Below are 19,508 nucleotides of genomic sequence, written 5' to 3' on the forward strand. Positions count from 1 at the left end.
CAGTGAGCAAATATTTAAAAATATAAGAATGTTACCCAAGACTGGGTAGGGTACAGCAAAGTGAGTATGCTCACATGCTGCGGGTTGGAATGTATACTAGCCCCAACTTTCTGGAGAGCAAACGGGACAACACAGATCAGGAGCCTTAAAAATGTTCACCCTCTTTAAGTTAGTAATCCTCATGAGGACCCTGAAGGGAAATATTCAATACAGGAGAAAAAACGTTTCTATATAAAAATATCTATCACAAATTTTTTAGAGTGGGGAGGGGGAGAGGGAGAGAGATAATCTTAAGTAGGCTCCATGCCCAGTGCAGAGTCCCATGCAGGCCTGGATCTCATGACCCTGAGAGCATGACCTGAGCCAAAATCAAGAGTTGGACATTCAACAAACTGAGCACCCAGGTGCCCACAAAAATTATTACGACAGCAAAAAAATTAAATTGTAAAGCCCCAGTGATTAGGAGAATAGTTAAGTAAACTAGGATATCCATACTCTATAGGATATAATGCAGACTTTAAAATATTAGGGAGAGCAAATGATAACTTGGCAAAGACGTACAGTATGATATTAAGTAAAATAAACAATATTCATTATATGGAGACTATGATGTTTACTAGTTAATGGAGGTATACAAATCTAGAAGGAAATAATAAATGGTAGAAGTAGTAAATACAACATTAGTAGCAGCTACTACTCATGGAGCACTTACTGTGTGCTTTCTCTATGGTCGGCAGTTTAGAGGCATACCCTGTGTGGTAGGCACTGCTATTATCTCCATTTTGCAACTGATAAAACTGTGGCTCACACAGGGTATCTGGAGCAAGGTCATATGGTCAATAATTTGCTGAGCTGATATTTGAACCTTAGTCTGTGTGGTGGCCACGATACTGTGCCTGACAGATGTCCCAACTACAGGAGCTTTGGTGACCAGGTGTTCAGATGTGCTCTGAAATCCATCATCACATTGCATGGAGGACACACTTCCCACAGGCATTTCCATCCAATGACAGTGTAGCAGGGATTCTAAGGCAGATCCATTTCTGTTTGACCCAAAACTCCTCTGACAGCAGATTTTGACCGGAGGACTCCTTGACAGCCTTGCTGAATCTTTCTTAGGGTGCAAGGCAGACTGGAGTGGCTCCTCCAAACCATCTTACCCTCCCTCACTTGGGGTCAGACTTGCACCATGGTCTGAGAGCACTCTCAGCCTTTCCTATCTTTCTCCCCATTTTATCTCAGATAAGAGTTTCACCTAATAAAATCCTTGTGTATCTGATCCTGTTTGGTGCTTGGTTCTTGGAGGACCTGGATTATACAGTCTGTTGGATTCCGAAGTGTCTGCTTTCTTCTTGGCACATAATTGCTATTATCTTAGATTACCTCTGATAATATTTGCTACTGATACTGAATTCACATACCATACAATTCTCCTGTCAGAAGTGTATAATTCAATGATTTTTAGTATATTTACGAAAACAAGCAACAATTGCCACAGAACATTTTAGACCATTTTCATTCCATCACAAATAAATTCTGCACTCTTTAGCTACCACCACCCACATTCCTCCATTTCCACCAGCCCTAAGCAACTGGTAATCTACTTTCTGTCTCTATTGATTTATAAATGGGATCATATAATATACTGGATTCATATAATGGAATCATATAAATGGGATCATATAATATACTGTTTTGTGATTGGCTTCTTTCATAGCATGTTTTCAAGATTCATCCAGTACTTCTTTCCTTTTTTAGAGCGAGATAATATTCCCTTGTATGGGTATATCATATTTTTTTATCCATTCATCAGCCTATTTACACATTTCCTTTTTCTTTCTTTTTTAAAGATATATTTATTTGAGAGAGAGAGAGAGGCAGGAAGAGGCAGAGGGAGATAAAAACTTAAGCAGATTCCCCACTGAGTGTGGAGCACAATGCAGGGCTCTATCTTACGACCCTGAGATCACGACCTAAGCCCAAACTAAGAGTTGGATGCTCAACTGACAGCACCACCCAGGCACCCCTGCATGTTTCCCTTTCCATTTCGATTGTTTTCACTTTTTGACTACTACTATAAGCAATGCTGCTAAAATGTTTATGTACAAGTTTTGTGTGTGTATATGTTTTCATCTTTTTCATCTCTCTTGGGTATATACCTAGGAGTGGGGTTGCTGGGTCACAGGGTAACTCTACATTTAATTTTCTGAGGAACTACCCAGCTGTTTTCCAAAGTGGCTGTGCCATTTTACATTCCTACTAGCAGTGTATGAAGGCTCTGATTTCACCACACCCCTGTCAACACTTGTTATTATCTGATTTTTTTTTTTTATTATAGCCATCCTGGAGGGTGTGAAATAGTATGTCATTGTGGTTTTGATTTGCATCTCCCTGATGAATACTGATGGCAAGTATTTTTTCACACATTTGTTGGCCATTTGTATATCTTTTTTTGGAGAAATGTCAATTCAATAGTCTGCCTATTTTTAACGGGGCTATTTGTAAGATTTCTTTACATATTCTAGAGACTAGTCCATTATCAGGTACATAATTTGCAAATATTTTCTCCCATCTTGTAGACAGTCTATTTCATTGCTTTTTATAAATTAAAAAACATTTTTAAAGTAGGCTCTACACTCAACGTGGGACTCAAACTCACAATCCCTAGACCAAGAGTCGCACACTCTACCAACTAAGCCAGCCAGGCACTCTCATCTTTATTGATGGTGTCCTTTGAAGGACAAAAGTTTTTACTTTTGAGGAAGCCTATTTTATTTTTTCTTTTGTTATTTGTGCTTTTGGTGTCATATCTAAGAACTCACTGCCAACTCTGAGGTTAAGCCAACTTTACATTCTTGGGATAAATTGCACTTAGACATAGTGTTTAATTATATATATATATATATATATATATATATATATATATATATATATATATTACTGGATTCAGTTTGTTGGCATTTTTTTTAAAGGAATTCTGCATTCATATTCCTAAGAAATATTAGCCTGTAACTTTCTTTTCTTGTAATGTCTTTGTCTGGTTTTGGTGTCAGGAAGATGTAGCCTCATAGAATAAGTTGGGAAATATTCGGGATCCCTGGGTGGCGCAGCAGTTTAGCGCCTACCTTTGGCCCAGGGTGTGATCCTGGAGACCCGGGATCGAGTCCCATGTCGGACTCCCGGTGCATGGAGCCTGCTTCTCCCTCTGCCTGTGTCTCTGCCTCTCTCTCTCTCTGTGACTATAAAAAAAAAAAATTTTTTTAAAAGTTGGGAAATATTCCTTCTCTTCTATATTTTGGAAGAACTTGGTTATATATATATATATATATATGAACTTCTGAAGGACTGGCATTACTTCCTCTTTACAAGTTTGGTAATTCACCAGTGAAGTTATCTGGGCTTTCATTTTGAGTTTTTTTTCCTTATTATTATTTTTTAAAGTATTTATTTATTTATTTATTTATTTATTTATTTATTTATTCATGAAAGACACACAGAGAGAGGCAGAGACACACACAGAGGGAGAAGCATGCACCCTGCAAGGAGCCTGATGCGGGACTCGATGCCAGGATTCCAGGATCATGCCCTGAAATATCCAGGCGTCCCTTTTTTTTCCTTATCATTAATTCAGTCTCTTTATTTATTATAGGCCCATTCACATTGTCAATTTCTTCTTGAATCATTTTGATAGTTTGGATTCTTCCAAGAATTTGTCCATTTCATTTAACTTACCTAATTTTTGCAATACAATTGTTCATAGTATTCTTTTAAATTCTTTTTATTTCTGTAAGGTTGACAATAATGTCCCTTCTTTCATTTCTGATTCTAGTGATGTGAGTCTTCTCTATTTTTCTCTTGGCCAGTAAAAGCTTGTCAGTTTTGCTGATCTCTTTAGGAAGCAAGCAGTTCTTGGTTTTCTTGGATTTTCTCTATTGTTTTTCTATTCCCTTCTTTATTAATTTCCTCTGTAATCTTTAGTATTTCCTTCCTTCTCCTTGCTTTGTTCAGTTTGCTGTTCTTTTTTCAGAGTCTTAAAGTGGCAGGTTAGGTTGCTGATTTAATATCTTTTTAAATACAGGCATTTATAGTTGTAAATTACCCTTTAAACATGACTTTTGCTACATTCCGATACTGTGGCAAAAAAAAAAAACTTTTCATATATTTTATCTTTATTTTTATTCATCTTGAACTATTTTCTAATTTCCCCTTTGCTTTCTTCTTTGAAACACTGGTTATTTAGGAATGTATTTTTAATTTCCACATATTTATGACTTCTCAAATTTCTGTTATTGATTTCTAATAGCATCCCATTATGGTCAGAGAACATACTTTTGTATTATTTCTACCTTGTTAAATTTATGAAGATTTGTTTTAGCATTTGATTTATTCTGGGGAATGCATTCTATATGCTTTGAGAAGTGTGTGTATTCTACTGCTGTTGGGTGGAGTGTTGTCTGAAGTCTAGCTGGTTTACAGTATTATTTGAGTCCTCTATTTCCTTGTTGATCCTCTTTTTAGTTGTTCTGTTATCAAAAGTAGAGTGCTGAGGTCTCCAACTGATTTTGTTGAGTTGTCTCTTTCTCCATTTTTGTCACTTTTTGCTTCATGTATTTTGGTGCCCTGTTATTTGGTGCATATTAATTATGTTTTTAAAAAATTCATTTATCTACTTTAGAGAGAGAGAGGCAGAGGAGGGGGCAGAGGGAGAAGGAGAAGGAGTCTTAAGCAGACTCCAAGCTGAGCATGGGGCCTGACATGGGACGGGGCTCAATCTCATGATCCTGAGATCACTACCTGAGCTTAAACCAAGAGCCAGATGCTCAACCAATTGTGCTCCCTGCAGGGAGCCCGATGTGGGACTTTATCCTGGGACCCCAGAATCATGCCCTGAGCCAAAGGTAGACACTTAAGTGCTGAGCCACCAGGCATTCCGAATTAACTTTTTTTTTTTAAAGCCCCATCCAGCTCAAGAGATGCATTTCCATTTCACTTTTGTTTATTAATTGTCAAAATTAGTAATGCATGTTATTTTGCTCACATGTGACTATAAATTGTATTGATAAATTATCATTCAGAGACTTATAGTTCCAGGAAAGTAAAAAAAATTAAATTGCATGCATATATGTGTTTTTTGTTGTTGTTGTTGAGATTTCTCCTAGATGATCAATAAGACTTTATAAGGATAGAAAAAATACATTAGGATAAAACTCTTTGGAGAAGTTATATGTAAACACAAGCTCAAGGAGAAAAAAAGAACAAGGTAAACTTTCTAATGTTATAAAAGATGTTTTTTTTTTGAAGCTTTATATATTTATTTGTGAAAAAGAGAGAGAGAGAGAGAGAAAATAAGCAAAAGGGGCAGAGGGAGAGGGACATTCTAGAGAATCCTAAACAGACTCCATGCTAAACGTGGAGCCTAATGTGGGGCTCAATCTCACGACCCTGAGATCATGACCTGAGCCAAAACCCAGAGTCAGATGCTTAGCAACTGAGCCACAGGCTCACATAAGAGTTATGCTCACATCACAGGCATTCCATAAGAGTTTCTGTTGCATTTTTTTTAAAGCATACCTGATGAAGGGTATCAAACTACCATAGTATTTAAGAGTCCATTAAGTAAATTCAAGAGTTATAAAAAAGTTTTATTTGGAAATGTAAACATTTATAGCATGCCAGAAAGTGTATCTTTTGAAACTATTTGTACTTTTTATTTTTTAAAGGTTTTATTTATTTATTCATGAGAGACACAGAGAGAGGCAGAGACATAGGCAGAGGGAGAAGCAGGCTCCCGCAGGACCCCAATGCAGGACTCCATCACAGGACCCCAGGATCATAACCTGAGCCAAAGGCAGGCTCTCAACCACTGAGTCACCCAGATGCCCCCCTATTTGTACTTTTAAAAATAATGGTTTCATTAAGATATAATTTACAAATCATAAGGCTCAGCTTTTAAAGCGTAAAATTTAGGGGTGCCCAGCTTAGTTGGTTAAGTGTCAGACTCTAGGTTTTGGTTCAGGTCACAATCTTTGGGTTGGGAGACTGAGCCCCGCATTGGGCTCCATGCACAGCAGGGGGTCTGCTTAAGATATTCTCCATTTGTCCCTCCTTCCACTTGTGTGCTCCTTCTCTTCTATCTCTCAAATAAATCTTTTTTAAAAAGTGTACAATCTAGTATTTTTTTTAATTTTTATTTATTTATGATAGTCACAGAGAGAGAGAGAGAGAGAGGCAGAGACACAGGCAGAGGGAGAAGCAGGCTCCATGCACCGGGAGTCCGAAGTGGGATTCGATCCCGGGTATCCAAGATCGCGTCCTGAGCCAAAGGCAGGCGCTAAGCCACTGCGCCACCCAGGGTTCCCCAATCTAGTATTTTTAATAAACTTAGAGTTATGTGCTCATCACTACTATCCAATTCCAGAACATTTTCATTACCCCCACCAAAAAATCACTTACTCATTGGCAGTCACTTCCCCACTACCTGCTCCCCTAGCCTCTGATACCTGCCATCTACTTTTTGTCTCTATCTGCCTATTCTGGACATTTCACATAAATGGAATAATACAACATATGGTCTTCAGTGTTTAGCTTTTTGTCATTGAACATAATATTTTCAAGTTTCATCCATGTTGTACAATGTATCCTTTTTACAGCTGAAAAATATTCCAGTTTAGGAATATAACCTATTTTCTTTATGTCATGAATAACATATCCAGGTGATGGATACCTGGGTTGTTTCCACTTTTTGACTCTTTCTCTTGGGTACATTCTGAGGAATGGAATTGCTGGATCATGTGATAACCATGTTTAACCTTTTGAGGAACTGCCAAACTCTTTCCCAAAGTGGTTTAACCATTTTGCATTCCCACCAGTTCTGTAGGAGCGTTCCAATTTCTCCATGTTCCAGCCAACACTTGATATTGTCCATCTTTTTTTTATGGTGAAAAAATTTATATTTAGATTTATAGCCGGCTGGACTCAGTTTAGATGATCCCAATTTTGTTGGCAACATCCAAAGCATCATAGTCAGGAGCCAGTCGAACATATGCTTTCTTCTCTCCATCAGGCCTGATCAAGGTGTTGACCTTGGCCACATCAATGTCATAGAGCTTCTTCACAGCCTGTTTGATCTGGTGCTTATTGGTCTTGACATCCACAATGAACACAAGTGTGTTGTTGTCTTCTATTTTCTTCATGGCTGACTCAGTAGTTAAGGGGGACTTGATGATGGCATAGTGATCAAGCTTGTTTCTTCTGGGGGCACTCTTTCGAGGATATTTGGGCTGCCTTCAGAGACGCAGGGTCTTGGGTCATCGGAATGTAGGTGACATGCAGATCTTCTTTTTTTTTTTTTGTGACTGTGCACGCCTTTCAGCACCGCTTTCTTAGCTTTCAAAGCCTTTGCTTTGGCTTCGGCTTTGGGAGGGGCAGGGGCTTCCTTCTTCACCTTCGGCACCATCTTCGTGAAAGGGTTGTCCATCTTTTGGATTGGAGCCATCCTAGCAGATGTGAAGTTCTAGCTCGTTGTTTTGATTTGCATTTTCCATATGGATGATGTAAAGCATCTTTTCATGCACTTAGTGGCACTTGTATATTATCTTTGAAGAAAAGTTTATTCAAATCCTTTGCCCACTGTGATGGTTTCTTTTATATGTCAGCTTGGCTGTGCCATGGTGTTCAAGTATTTAGTCAAATATATATTTTAAAGATTTTATTTATTTATTCATGAGAGATACACACACACACACACACACACACACAGAGAGAGAGAGAGAGAGAGAGAGAGAGAGAGGCAGAGACACAGGCAGAGGGAGAAGCAGGCTCCATGCAGGAAGCCCGACGTGGGACCCGATCCCGGGACTCCAGGATCACGCCCTGGGCCGAAGGCAGGCACTAAACCGCTGAGCCACCCAGGGATCCCCCAAATATTACTTTGAATGTTTCTGTGAAGGTGTTTTTTGGATGAGGTTGACTTTTAAGTTGGTGAGTTTTCAGTAAATCAGATTGCCCTCCGTAATGTGAGTGGGCGCCATCCAATCAGTTGTAGAGCTTAACAGAGTAAAGGTGGCTCTTCCTCAAGCAAGAAGGAATTCTGGGAGCAGATGGCCTTCAGACTTGAACTGCAACACTGGCTCTTCCCTGGGTCTCCAGACTGCCAACCAACCCTGCAGATTTTGCACTTCCAGCCTCCATAACTGCATGAGCCAATTCCTTAAAATAAATGTCTCTCTCACATCCTTTTTTTAAAAATATTTTATTTATTTATTCATGAGAAACACAGAGAGAGGGACAGAGACACAGGCAGAGGGAGAAGCAGGCTCCATGCAGGGAGCCCGATGTGGGACTCGATCCCAGGATCTGGGATTACGCCCTGAGCCAAAGGCAGATGCCCAACCACTGAGCCACCCAGGCGTCCCTCTTTCACATTCTTTACGCACATACACATACCCCCTCACTGGATTCAGTTTCTCTGGAGAACCCCAATACACTCATTTTCAAATTGGGTTATCTGTCTACTTATGGTTGAATTTTTTATTTACTAGAGAGAGAGAGAGAGAGAGAGAGAGAGAGAGAACATGAGCAGGGGAAGAGGCAGGTGGAGAGGGAGAAGCAGGCTCCCCATTGATGGGGAAGCCCGACCTGGGGCTCTATCCCAGGACTCTGGGATCATGATCTCAGTAGAAGGCAGGTGCTTAACCAACTGAGCCACCCAGGTGTCCCTAAAAGAATGATTTTTGCTTGCTTGTTTTCTAGATCTATTTATTGGGACACCTGGGTGGTTCAGCAGTTGAACATCTGCCTTTGGGTCTGGGCATGATCCTGGAGACCCGGGATCGAGTCCCACATTGGGCTCCCTGCATGGAGCCTGCTTCTCCCTCTGCCTGTGTTCCTGCCTCTCTCATGAATAAATAAAATAAAATCTTTTTTTAAAAAAGGATTTATTTATTTATTTATTAGAGACAGTGTGTGCTCTAGCAGGGGGAGGGGCAGAAGGAGAAGGAGAGAGAATCTCAAGTAGACTCCCCATTGAGTGCAGAGCCTGACACAGAGTTCGATTCCAGAACCCTGAGATCATGACCTGAGCAAAAATTAAAAGTCAGATGCTCGGGATCCCTGGGTGGCACAGAGGTTTAGTGCCTGCCTTTGGCCCAGGGTGCGATCCTAGAGACCCGGGATTGAGTCCCACGTTGGGCTCCCGGTGCATGGAGCCTGCTTCTCCCTCTGCCTGTGTCTCTGCCTCTCTCTCTCTCTGTGTGTGTGTGACTATCATAAATAAATAAATAAAAAATTTAAAAAAAGTCATATGCTCAACTGACTGAGCCACCTGAGTGCCCCTTAGAATGACCTTTTTGGTATAGAGGAGCAGTTATGGTTTTTTTCTATTTAACTGTACAAGTCACAAACAGGTGCACTTGATGTCCAAATATTGGCCAAAATTTCTATCTATTGAACTGTTCTACCATTCCAATTTACATGCACAAGCACTTTATCAACAACTTATTCCTACATAAAACCAGGAGTTCTGTGAGCTGCTTAGCCTACTCATTAATCTATTTTGAAAATAACTTTATTGAAATATAATTTACAAATCATAAAATTCACCTGTTTTAAGTGCACGATGCAATAGTTTTTAGTGAATTTCTCAAGTCGTATAACCACCCCCATAATCCAGTTCCTGATGCCCCCTTTAAAAATAAACTGTGGTAAACTTAATGCCTTTAAAAAAAACCTACTATTACTGGGGTGCCTCGGTGGCTCAAAGAGTCTGCCTTCGGCTCAGGTCAGGATCCCGGGGTCCTGGGATCGAACCCCAAGTCATTGGGTTCCCTGCTCAGTGGGGAGTCTGTTTCTCCCTCTCCTCTGCGCCTCTGTTCTGCTCTCCCTCTCTCAAATAAATAAATAAAATCTTTAATAAAATTTAAAAATAATAAAATAGGAAAACTGCCATTCCTAACTATTCCAAATGGTACATATACAATAAATTTGGGGGGTAAATAACAAAATCAAAAAAAAATTAAAGATACAGCTTAGTACTCCCTCCCCACCCCAGTCATAATGTTTATTATGATCCAAACAGCCTCCCTTAATTTCCACTGTGGGATCAGGGCCAGCAGCCAGCTGTTTGCTGTACCCAGGATTCAGGTTCAGTGGCTCCCCTGACCAGCAGTGCCTGTTTTTCTGCAGGGAGGGACTTTGTGACCTCTGCTGACAGACTGACTGTCCTTTTAATAACCATCCCAAAGCTATATTTAAAAAATGCCATTCAAAAAAGTAAATAAATAAAAATTTAAAAAATTAAAAATGCCGTTCATTTTTCTTTCCATGTTCTGTTTTTGATTGCCTTTTAAAACAATATAGCATTTTCTGATGGCCTAATTGCAAAATCCATGGACACTGGCCCATGCTCTCTTGGCTGTTCTGTGACATTCGATCCTGGTGACCCAGCTCAGCCTACCATCTTCTCTTGGGACAGCTGAACTCTTTCTGAGTCCTGCACTGAGCAACTCCCCGGGCTTCCATTCCTGCTCGTCTTCTCTCTCTACCTCCTGCAACTGATTTGTCTACTCTCGCGGCTCCATATCCTTGTCTCTGGCCCTAATCTCTGTTCCACGCAGAGGCAGAAGTTTAGAGAAGCCTTGGCTTCCTGAACATTCCCATTCTCCCCAGATCTGACACCGCCAGATGGAGCTCACTGCCTCTCACTTTCTCCACTTTGATGTGTGGTGTGACGACATGCATCCTGTCTCCCGAGCCACAAGCCTGCGATCACCCCCACAGGCCACACTAGCAAATGCCTGAGGTCCCAGTGACGGGGCACACTTCTGGAAAACACACTCTTCAGCCTCCCTATGCTCTGCCCTTGAGTGCTTGTGATGTCCTGCACTGTCTGGGTCCTGATCCTCATCCTGCATATTCCTGCTCTAGGTCTTCTGTTTCATCTCCTCTGTTCCTCTACTCTGAGGAGACCAAGGATCACTCAGCTTTTCTACCCATTCTCCCAGGGAAAAGAACTTGGCCCATGTTCCAGGCTGGTCAGAGAGGACACTTTTGCTCTTGTGACCCACACTTCCCTCCACACTCTTGGAAACAGCCACCAGGCTCCTCTGGCTGCCTGCCATACACCCTCCCAGCTCTGTCCTATGAGCACAGGGAAAGGCTCAGGGCAGTCATGAGGAGCGCAGAGGACTGACCCAGCCCCCCATCTGGCCTTACTTCTGGAAGACTCAGAGATTCTGGATCCCAGTGATGAAGACCTGCTCTGCCCTTACCCTGGGGAAACCCTCGGCCACCTCTCTTCATCTGGGCTCTGTACCAATTGTCACTCTTCCAACTTATTCAGGGCAATAACCCTCCTTGGAAGTCCCTCATACATGCCCCAGAGGCTCATGTCAGCTCTTGCTGATGACAAGACAAAACATAACACCCGCAGGCCTTCTCTGAGTGTGGTTGGGATAGTGGGAATGGACTGCACAGTTTTGGCCCCGGTGAGCCCCTGGGAATCTTGCCTCTTACCCCCTCTCTGAAGTTCACATAGGATGCTGCAGTTCCACTTCCTCTCTTAGCACCACACAGAGAGGCCTACTTGCAGCTGCTATTATGGACAAAGATACTGCTACCCTCACCACATACCATCGATGCAACTGGTCTCTGGGGGCTGGATCCACATTAGGAAACTTGATTCCAAGACCAGGCATGTCACATTAGGTTTAGAAAAGCTTCAAGTCCTGTTCTCTAATGCTCCAAAACTCTTATATGGAAGACAGTGGTCAGCATCCCTTAAATAATGTGTGCTGGGGCTGAGCACCATGACCACACAGGACTGATGCACAAGGTACTAGGTCCACTGTGGCTTGGACCACCAACAGATCCATGGGGACTCAGTCTGCCCCTTGGGTGGGTGTGTGTGGAGGGAGGGGGGATGAATGAAGAAGGTTGTTCCTAGACGCAGCATCACAAAGCAACAGGTTTAAGGGCCAGTGCTTTGCTTTCCTAAAATGTGTGATTTATGAAGATCCCAGAGCCTGGATGTTCTTTTGGGTTAATTCCTAAAGCTTGCCCACCATTAAACTCTGGCTGGGGCAGTCCTGGGATCTCCTCACAACATAGCTTGCTTTAGGGATGGGGAGGTATGGCTTCAAGTGAAGTAGGACACATTTCCCTATGATGGGTCAGCATCCCAATAAAACAAGCATTGAGATGGACCAAGAGGCCTTCCCTACGTACCCCTAAACACATGTGCCAGACCCAAAGGACTGCAAGATACTCCTGAGTAGCACATGCATCACCCCTACTTTAGCCCACATCTCTCTTCAGAGGTTCCCAATGCCTAAGGGGCCATCCAGCTGTGGAAACACTGCTTTGTTTTCTCCCCATTCTGATCCATCCAATGACCCCACATCCTTTACTGGTCAACAAAACAATCAGAGTCTTTCAACCTAAGGGACTCTAAACACTGCCTTCGCTCTAGCTAATCGGAATTACCCTGTTGTGGGGAAAGACAATTTCTTCAATAAATAGTGCTAGGAAAACTGGATAATCCCATGCAAAAAATAAATAAAACTGGACTCCTATTTTATACCACTTACCAAAATTAACTCAAAAATTAAGGGCTTAAATGTAAGATGTGAAACCATAAAACTCCTAGAAGAAAACAAGGGGAAAATGTCCTTGACATCAGTCTTAGCAACAATTTTTGGATGCGACACCAAAAGCATAAGCAACAAGAGGGGGAAAAACCAAGCAATACTAGATTAAACTAAAAATAACTTCCATAGCAAAAGAAACAATCAATAAAATGAAAAGGCAATCTATGGAATAGGAGAAAATATCTGTAAACTATTTACATGATAGTTAATATCCAAAATATACAAGGAATTCATACAACTCAATGGCAAACCCCCCCCAATAATCTGATTACAAATGGACAGAGGGCATGACAAAACATTTTTCAGAAGAAGATATACAGGTGGCCAACGGACATATGAAAAGATGCACAATATCACTCATCATTAGGGAAGTACAAATCAAAACCACAGTGAGGGAGAGCCTGGGTCACTCAGTGGGTTAAGTGGCCAATTCTTGATCTCAGCTCAGGTTTTGATCTCAGGGTCATGAGTTCAAGTTCTGAGTTGTACTCCACGCCAGTTGTGGAACCTACCTAAAAACAAACAAAAAACAACCTCCCCCAAACCCACAATGAAACAAAAAACCACAATGAGATAGCACCTCGTGCCTTTTAGAATGGCAGTCCCAGAAAGACAAGAGATAACAAGTGTTGGAGAGGGTGTGGGAAAAGAGAACTCCTATTCACTGTTGGTGGGAATATAAAATGGTACAGCCGTTATAGAAAATAGTATGGAAGTTCTTTAAAAAAACTAAAAACAGGATTACCATGAGCTCTAGCAATCCCACTTCTGGGTATACATCCAAAGGAAATAGAACCAGGGTCTCAAACCAGAGACCAGGAGCTCATCCTTGACATCATCCAGGTAACCAATACCCAATTAATGCTGATTCTGGTTCTATCAATTCAATCTCCAGGGAACACCCTCACCCCACCCTTAACCCCTCTGTAAGGCCACTGCTCTCTGGATTCAGAAAGCTCTGTGCTTGTTTTCTGTCTCTGCTACTTCTTATCATGGTAGCCTTGGGAAAGTCACCTCTCCGGGTCTTACTGTCATGAGCCCATGAGATGGGCCTATTGTGCTTCCTGCCTCCTAAAAATAGCATTAAAAAAAAAGATTTTATTTAAATAAATAAACTCATGTGTCCATGAGAACACAGAGAAAGAGGCAGAGACATAGGCAGAGAGAGAAGCAGGCTCCTTGCAGGGAGCCTGATGCAGGACTCGATCACAGGACCCCGGGATCATGACCTGAGCTGAAGGCAGGTGCTCAACCGCTGAGCCACCCAGGTGCACCCTAAAGATAGCATTTAGATGAAATAACATGATGTGTGTAAAATGCTTCGCCTAGCCCAGGGCTCAAAGTCAGTGCTCGGTACGTGTCAATTGCTATTATTAATGTGGGGGTGGCTGTTAGTATCATTATGTGGACCCTGGCCTCTCCCACCAGGGCACCCACGAAAGGAGAGGACGGGGGTCAGAAAGTGAAGACTCACAGTAGCCATGGCAGAGTGGAGGCCCTGCAGCCGCTGTGGGATCATTCCATCCCCTGAAAACAACCAAAGATGGGAGAAGGCACCAGAGTAGAAGGGCCTCATCTCCAGGCACAAACATCCACTGTGAGGTCACTGGTCCTCACAACATGAGCTTCCAAGGGGCCTATGCTGAGGTATAGACCCTCTAGGGACAGAAGTTCCCTTGGAGAGCATCTAATTCAACTTTCTGATTTTAGGATGGCAAAACTGAGTTTCTGTGAGGAGAAAGGACTTGCCAGGCCCAATTTCATTTAACAAGGGGTGACCCAGGGCTACTCTGTGTCCGGCCCTGTGCTGTATGCTGGACACATAATCCAGCGGGTAAAGAGATGGATCCAGACTCAGTTTTCCACTACACCATATTGCCTACAGACCCTGGAGCAGCTTGCTAAAACTAACACATTTCTGTGTGCCACCAAAAGGGAGAAAACCAGAATTCTGTATTACCAATAAATCATGCTGACAAATTCTTTCAACCGGAAACTGAAGGGTGAAATACCAAATTGAACTGTCATACAAGCAAGAAGACTGGAAAACATTGAGAACAAATCTAATGGGAATAAACTCTTTTGTGCCAGCCTTTCCCCTTTGGACAGATAAACAAACTGGTCTGGGCGCCCGGCACCTAAGCAGGAGGTTTGCAACACACCTCCACAGCTGCCATGCACTTTCCTCCTCAACGCCCAGACTCTTTTAGTGTCTTACCAAAATATTCAGAATCTGGGGAGAAGGAACATTAACAATAAATTGTCATTTCATAAGTGATGAAACTGAACCTCAGAGAAATAAATAGGTCACAGCCTATAAAGAATAGAGTAGCTAGACAGCTTCTACTCTAGGCTATGGGGCTGCAGTTACAAAGAAAACAGACTTTTGCTGTCTATGTGGGAGGTATACCCCAGTGCATTAATTAGAAAAGTCCCCCACAAAAAAAAAAAGAAAGAAAAAAAGAAAAGTCCCTCACAAAAATGATTTTTAACCTTCTATAGGGCACGAGAGCTTCTGGGAATCTACTGAAAGGTGTTAATTCTCTCCCCAAAAGTGAGCCCATGAGGGCACAAAAGTAATTTTGCCTATAGTTTCAGAAGCTCACCTGTGTAGCTCTTAGAAATTCCCAAGCTGCAGCTGAAGAAACTTTGCTTTAAAGTGTTGGCTGTGGGCAGCCCGGGTGGCTCAGCGGTTTAGCACCAACTTCAACCCAGGGCCTGATCCTAGAGACCCGGGATCGAGTCCTACATCAGGCTCCCTGCGTGGAGCCTGCTTCTCCCTCTGCCTGTGTCTCTGCCCCTCTCTCTCATAAATAAAAAAATAAAATCTTTTAAAAAAAATAAAGTGTTGGCTGTGCAGTTACGCAAAATAGCTCAAATCGACTTTTACAGACACGGTCCAAACCTGGAAACTTTCCATGGGAGGAGGGGTATGTATAACAGGTGAAAAATGATCATAGTCCTGTCTTCCCGTATGTCAATCAAAACATGAAATTCTGATTTCTTGGGATGCCCACACAGATTAAAACAAGATGTATTTATCAATCCGTCACCGGAGCCAGAGGATAACACTATTTAGGGTTCCAAACTGTTCTAGCAAATGGGCCCCCGCGCTAAAAATACTCTAAGGGTACATTTTAAGAACGGCCAGCTTCCACACCCTGTACCAACACTACGTTGGATTAGCAAGGCAAATCCATGCTACTGGAAGGCACAGAAGACATTCACAGTTTAAGATTCTGCAGTTTAAGATGATACCTCTCTCCCTAAAGGAACGATTTTGCATTAACATTGTGGCATCAAGTTACGGGGTTTCTAATAAAATACCCTTTGCATTAAAAGACTATGATTATCCAAAAACTTGCCTGCTGATTTAAGGGTCCACAGGGTCTCCTTTTACCTCCAAGGTCTCTGGATGATAGCTGGAAAACTGAAGATCTCCCTCTGGGTTACCTGTGCACCCCAGAGTGCTGCCCCGACTGTCTCACAGCAGGACTCTACAGCTGGGGTGCAGAGGTGATGGTAACATGAGCTGGCTTCCCGCTGCAAATAGCAACAGGCCTGCCATGAGTGAAGGCCCAAATATAGACCTGCCTAGGCTCTCTTGCCACTTCTTGCTGCTCAAGTGTCACCGGGAGAGGTCATATGCTGTCCTCTGAGTTTCTTCACATACTGGGAGGATTTGAGGCCTGGAGACCCACTGAGCTATTCCAATGGCTGGTCATGTTTAGAGGGCTGGAGGCTGCCACAGCAGGGGCAGGAGGGTAGCTGCAGGGCATGTGGAAAGGGAGGGCATCTGAGGGCCCTTGTGTGGTGCATCTTCCACCTGACGCTCTATTTCAAGAGCGTTTTGAACAAGCACAACTCTGAAGGCAATCAGATGCAACTTAATATTTTTTTCTTCCACCATTCCTTTAACATTTACTCACAGTGGGAATTATTTCCCTCAGTGGATAAAAAAGTCCAGCAGATCCATAACTTTCTGATCCCTCTTAGGTGACATTCAGTCCAAGGGTGAAGGCATAGTCTGCATTCAGCAACTGAATGTATAGTGCAGAATATTAATGTAAAAGTCAGACTTCGCTTAGCTAGTATCAAAATCTTCTCCGCTACCCAGTCTGGGCCTCTTTAGCTGGAAGTCTGCCCTCAGAAAGGAGGAAAGAGGTCGCCCTCTTCTCCCCACACCTCCTTATTGAGCTGCTGGTGGAACGCCAGGGCAGGAGGCGCCAAGGTGATAAGATGGCTCCTATTGGAGTTAATGCCACAGTGGGTGCTATCTTCCGGCTCTCTGGGCTGGCAGGTGCTTAGAGCTCTCTATTGTGCACTTGTGTGTGTGTCTACACTCTCCCTCCCTCTCTCATGGAGAGTTTTTTACATCTCTGGAGTTTTCCATTATGGAGACCTTTCCCCTGGGTTTCCATAACCAGGCTGAGAACCCTTCTCTTCCAGGAGGCCCCTTGCATTCTCCTTATAGGCTCTGGTGGGTCACCTCCAGGATCCATCAAATGAGGTCTCCTTACCCGTGCAGTTGGCTCTTTTGGGCAGGATCTGATGATTCCTTGCTGACTCTGTCTTCCTCCTGGCTTACAACTGGATCATAGGAGGCAGGCCCATCCTTGGTCCCTGCAAACTCTGGAATGCTGTCAGAACCAATGCAACCACCTCCCCTGGGTCTGCCATCAAAGCAGCCAATCCGCTCACCTCAGGCCACCATTGGTCCACCTGCAGGAGATACAGCAAACTCTCTGAAGGGTCCCTTTGAAGATCTTTCATTGGGCTTGGGGCTAGAGGACAGGACTTCCAACCTTCCCTCCATCCCACTAACAGCATTCTCTGGAGAAATGGCTCCACCAATTTCCCCCCTGAAAGCATGAATTGGGTTCTGAACCATTTCCTTGAAAAGTCTCCTTATGGTGATTTTATCTCAGAATTTTACATCTGCTGCTTTTTCAATCTCAATCAAAGTATAATTTGAAAAATATCATTACTGCCAGGTATCTAGAATATTAGAAGCAAAATAAAATATCAGAACAAAAAAATTGAAAGAAAAAATTTACGCAAAGATATATGTACAAGGATGTTCACCACAGCATTATGCATATTGGCAGAAAGCTGAAATTAATCTATGATTATCAATATAGAATTTGTAAACCACAATACAGTCACTCAATATTGGCAAGTATTAAAAACAATCATGTAAATACCTATTTTTTATGTGGAAAATACCCACAACATATCTGTAAGTAGAGAGTATAAAATACAATTACAGCATAATCATATATATATTATATAGATGATATATAATATATAGCATAATATATAAACATATAATAATATATGATATTACATATAATAATAAACACATAAAATGAGAGCAGAGTTTAACTTTTGAGTTATTTTGCTTTTTTCTTTATATTTTTTATTGTACCTATTTTGATAACAATTATTTATACACCTTTTATTAATTCTTAAAAACTATTTAATAATGAGAAATAATATATGATATTTGGCTTAGAAAAAGGCAAATATTACAAAGGAACCATAAAGTGAATATAAAGTAGGTATGTATCCTGGTAACAACAATGATTAGTTTTAGTGTATACTCACCCTTATTTTTTTCTAAGAATATACAAACATCTTTCCCTCACACAAAAATGAAATTACTTTTATAATTAGAAAGCCTGCTAGTGTCATTTTGATAAAGCAGGTAAGTTAGAAATACTAAAAAAGATAAAACAATATAAGACAAATACAGTAAAAAGACATACTGTAAAGAATATACAAAAAAGATATTAAAACAGACTATTATTGAATTACAAGTAAATCATGTTAGCTAAGATAATATATTTAAAAATGACTTGAGGAAAAATAAATCCCTTCAACTAACAAATTCTTGTTCCAAGAAGACTACCAAGTGCAGCAGTTCTGAGTCCAAGGCCCCACAGCACTACACAAGCACTAAAGGGTTGGTGGGGGGAGACTCAGATAAGCAACTTTCGACCTTAAGCTCATTCCACAGAAGTTTCTAGATACCCTGGGATCAACTTCAGGGGGAGAGATGCCCTAACCACTGCTCCAGGCTGGCCCTGGTTTGTTGTTGTTTTCCTTTGGGCATAACAGCAACTGTAAATCTGATCTCCTGCTTTCCCAAATCCAAACCTTCAAAAGTTTTCTCACCGGTTCCTGAGTCTAGCCTTCAGGAGCCTAGTCGTGGAGAAAGGCTTCTCCTCGCGGCTCCCTGGGTTGTCTCCTCCCACCACCCATCCCATGAACTCACGGGATGGAAGCAGACTTGCTCTGTGTCTCAGTCAGTGCTCACTGTGCGGTTCCCGGACACAGACCTGGGCTGTCTTATTCCCTGTTGGGTGAACCCGACCAGCTCCAAGTCACATCCCATCCTCACGTGCAAATTAGATTTCCCCTATCTCCTTAAACAGGTCTTGGGCAGCCAGGTGGTCTTTCTTACTAGCCTGCTTGTGTATTGTTGGGACAAGGTTCCTTCTGGATCTGTCTCCTTGGCTGTAAAGCGAAGAGTAGGAACACACTATCTAAACACGCTGTCTGGGAGCTGGGATGCTTTGACGACAGAGAGACATCTTTTGTGTATGCCCCTCTGCAGCACCCCCCCGCCCCGCCCCGCACACATCAGGCACTCCATAAAAGTTCGTTGAGTTGGTAACAACAATCGGGTGGCTTTTACCCGGTGGGTGGCGCTTGGAGACCCTCAGCCCCTAACTCCTACGTTTGATTTAACCTTTGGTCTCCAGCAAGTCTGCACCCCTTCTGAGCGCAGGAACCCTCGGGTGCTCCCCGACGCCCCAGTGAGCGAGGACCGAATCAGTGGGTCCCCGTTCTCAAGAGGTT

The 19,508-nt window shown here is 42.4% G+C and overlaps 1 protein-coding gene across 2 annotated transcripts in view; it reads right to left on the bottom strand.

Moving 5' to 3' along the window:
* The window catches only part of FSD2 (fibronectin type III and SPRY domain containing 2), a 43,657-nt gene extending 26,015 nt beyond the window's left edge, over positions 1–17,642 (bottom strand). The window contains exon 1 of one of the 2 annotated variants that reach the window (XM_026002565.2): positions 16,010–17,642. The gene's annotated coding sequence lies outside the window, so the exon portion shown is untranslated. The remainder of the gene's footprint in view (positions 1–16,009) is intronic. The other variant, XM_072737418.1, reaches the window with a different exon arrangement.
* Positions 17,643–19,508: the final 1,866 nt, after the last annotated feature.

This window comes from Vulpes vulpes, chromosome 14, assembly GCF_048418805.1.
Source record: "Vulpes vulpes isolate BD-2025 chromosome 14, VulVul3, whole genome shotgun sequence".
NCBI classification, from domain to species: Eukaryota; Metazoa; Chordata; class Mammalia; order Carnivora; family Canidae; genus Vulpes; species Vulpes vulpes.